Here is a 3,292-nt window from a genome sequence, read left to right as displayed (position 1 = left end):
ACAGAACATTGGACAGTAATAACCACTGGTGTTCATTCCTTAATCACAGCATGCACCTTCCAGAATATTTTTTATATTGGAAATTGTTAAGGTAATTCATCACTGTCTTCATTCAATGAATCATGCTCTCCTCTCCGCTTTGGCTGTTAGGGAGATCAGAACCAAATTTGTGGTTTAACCCTAATGAGAACATAGGACTGAAAATCTTCGCTCTGTGAATTTTTGACCTGACTTTCCGTTTCTCTTGGTTATCATTCATGTCTTCTAGTGTTGTAGTGCTCCAGAAAATACCGACAAAAACACATATATTTTTTTACTTGTAAATTGCTTCCCATTTATTTATGTTATTTCTATCAAGTTTGGGCATTTTATTGGTTTGGGGATGGATAATCATATGCATATACAAGTTATGTTATCTATCAACTACACTTTATGATGGCAAATTGGCACTGAACAATATCTGTTGGTAAAAGGAAGCACGTGGCCTGAAGAGTTGATTGTCATCCACGTGGACTGAGGAGGAAACATGGTAACAATGAAAATGGAGTCTCCATAGAGCTAGTTCTACCATCTCTTTCCCGCGCCAAGGTTTTGGCCATAATTCTTATGGTATGGTGGTATGTGGCTGCTCTCTTTGTTTTTCAGCCAGAGTCCTTAGACAACAAATCTAGGGTAAGAAGAAAAGTACACTCAACATTTTGTTAATCATACAAATTAATAATATTTATTACTTGTTATATAGGGGCAATTTCTGGATATCAAGGATATAGGATAGGGCAATGCTCTGTCTCTTTCTTCTCACAAATTCCAGATTTCTTCTTGTTTTATTGCAATATTTCACTGTGTAATATACTAATCACAATGCCTAACATTACTTACTTTAGTCTGGGTACATTTATATAGTTTAATTCAGTTCAAATCAATTCACTTCACTTCGCTTCACGTCAATTCAGTTCATTCGATTCAGTTCTGGTTCAGTTGAGATCAATGTAACTCACATTCTGAAAAGTCTGAGTTTCTGTGGTAGCTCTTCACCTCCTCTTCTGTGATATCACTAAATGATCAGAGATGACATAATTGTGTGAGTGTGCTGCCGCTCTTTATTCTGGTCTTCATGCAGACATGGCTAATCAATCGTGATACATTTTCTTGATAAGTCTTGATTGACCCTAAGACTATTTTTCCAACAACACTTCAAACTGGTCGTGATTAGTTAACTGGAGTTATCTCAGGAGAAATAGCTCAGAAGGCTTTGGGCAAAGACTCAGACGGACCTTGGCCCAAGTGCTGACAGTCAGTTATTGGGTATGCAGTCCCTTTCTCTGTGTCTTAGTCTCTTTCTCTGTTAAAATGGGAATAAGAGCTCTAGAAAAGATCATCCAAGATCAGGGGTCCCCAAACTTTTTACACAGGGGGCCAGTTTACTGTCCCTCAGACCATTGGAGGGCCGGACTATAAAAAAAACCTATGAATAAATCCCTATGCACACTGCACATATCTTATTTTAAAGTAAAAAAACAAACAAAAAAAAACAGGAACAAATACAATATTTAAAATAAAGAACAAATAAATTTAAATCAACAAACTGACCAGTATTTCAATGGGAACTATGGGCCTCCTTTTGGCTAATGAGATGATCAATGTGCTCCTCTCACTGACCACCAATGAAAGAGGTGCCCCTTCCAGAAGTGCGGCAGGGGCCGGATAAATGGCCTCAGGGGGCCGCATGCGGCCCGCAGGCCGTAGTTTGGGGACCCCTGTCCAAGATAATAGATATCAGGCTTTGCAAATGGTATAGGGCTTGACAAATCTAAGCAGTCCTTACTACGATGGTCTCCATAACATTGAGATTTACTGAACCAGCCCAGTGAGAGCAAGCAGGCTCTCCATCTGGGACATTTGTTGCCACCGAAGCTCAGAGCCAATTTTCTCTCTTTAGCTGGAACCTTAGGTGGCGCGTCTGCCCATGAAACAGGTGTTTATTTGAAAACACGGACTGTAAGGTCAGCAGATCTGGCTTTGCATCCCAGATCACTTCCTTCCTAGCTGTGTGGACACACTGCTTTAAGCCATCAGGTTTAGTGTCTCATTTGCAAAACAGAAAAAAATAATTGTATCTCTATTAAAATTAAAAATAATTGTATCTCTATTAATAATTGTATCTCTATTAAAGGGTTACTATGAAATTTAAATGAGCTAATTAAATATTAATCTCAGGGTGTAGCATATGGTGATTGCTCAGTAAATGATGATAAACAGGGTGGGTTGAGGGAAAGGTTTCGTTACAGTTTAGAATTTGTCCTAGATGGAAAATTTCACATCTTAAATAGCCCTTCCAAAAAAGACTTTAAAAACCTTTTCTAATCAATTTCATGAGCTATGAATTTAAAGGATAAGCTTCCCTGCCTTTCTGAATTGGGCTCCCCTAAAAAAATACACACACACACACACACACACAGAGAAAATACAGAAAGATGAAGTTGTACCTTTGACATTCTGCATTGTAACCTGCCCCTCACTGCAGCTCTTCTGTAGCTGAAATTGATGCTGTCCATTCTGGAGATTTTGTGTAGGTTCTAGAAGGACTTAATAAAAAATGAATTCCTTTAAATGCCAGGAGGAATACCTGATTAAACCAAGCTCTTTAATTAAAAAGTTATTCCCCTATATGTTGGTTGAAAGTTTTTTTAGCCAGCCTTTTGTTCCAGAAGCCCCATGGAAAATTACTCAGGTGGGTTAAATCTCAGGCAAGCAAAATTATCCTTTATCCTTCACTCTAAGCAACAAACCATTTCAGTATTCTAGAAGGTTCCTGGCTTTAGCCACCGAAAGAAATGAGAAGAATTCTTAACATTTCAGAATACTGATGTGGCAGTTTCTTTGAACATTTTTTAAAAGGAGGTTGGTTGTTGTTTTTTTAAATCTTTCAATAGTTTCATTGTTGTACCTGAGCTTTCTTTATCCAGTGATTTACTCTAATTATCTAAATGATTCTAAGGAAGATGGTTTCCCCTCCAGTGAGAGCAAAGCAAAGTGATCATAACAGACATGCATGCATATCGCTGTAGGATAGAAAATTGTTTGAATTGTAATAAGTGGCCGCTGTCAAGAGAGAGTCCCTGCTGCCTTTTATACACTGGGGTCTGGCTATATCACTCTGTCTTGATCAGAAGTGTCTGAATATAAAGCGGACTAGTGTTTCTGACAGCCCTGAGTTTTCCAAGCACTGTCGGGAGTGCGAGCATTGCCTGGCTACCATGATCTCATCCTGGACTGAAACCCGTGACCATAT

General features: G+C 38.7%; 1 long non-coding RNA gene across 2 annotated transcripts; it reads right to left on the bottom strand.

Moving 5' to 3' along the window:
* Positions 1-371: 371 nt before the first annotated feature.
* Positions 372-3,090, bottom strand: LOC136310991 (uncharacterized). 2 transcript variants are annotated; one of them, XR_010726647.1, is made up of 4 exons: positions 2,948-3,090; positions 2,487-2,585; positions 880-1,054; positions 372-667 (listed from the first exon to the last, which is right to left on the bottom strand). It is a non-coding gene; the product is annotated as an uncharacterized lncRNA (long non-coding RNA). The 2 variants fall into 2 exon arrangements; XR_010726646.1 differs by lacking the exon at positions 372-667 and having other exon boundaries at positions 753-1,054.
* Positions 3,091-3,292: the final 202 nt, after the last annotated feature.

The sequence above is a fragment of the Saccopteryx bilineata genome, chromosome 7 (genome assembly GCF_036850765.1).
Source record: "Saccopteryx bilineata isolate mSacBil1 chromosome 7, mSacBil1_pri_phased_curated, whole genome shotgun sequence".
Lineage (NCBI taxonomy): Eukaryota > Metazoa > Chordata > Mammalia > Chiroptera > Emballonuridae > Saccopteryx > Saccopteryx bilineata.
This window is presented reverse-complemented; position numbering and strand designations above follow the sequence as displayed.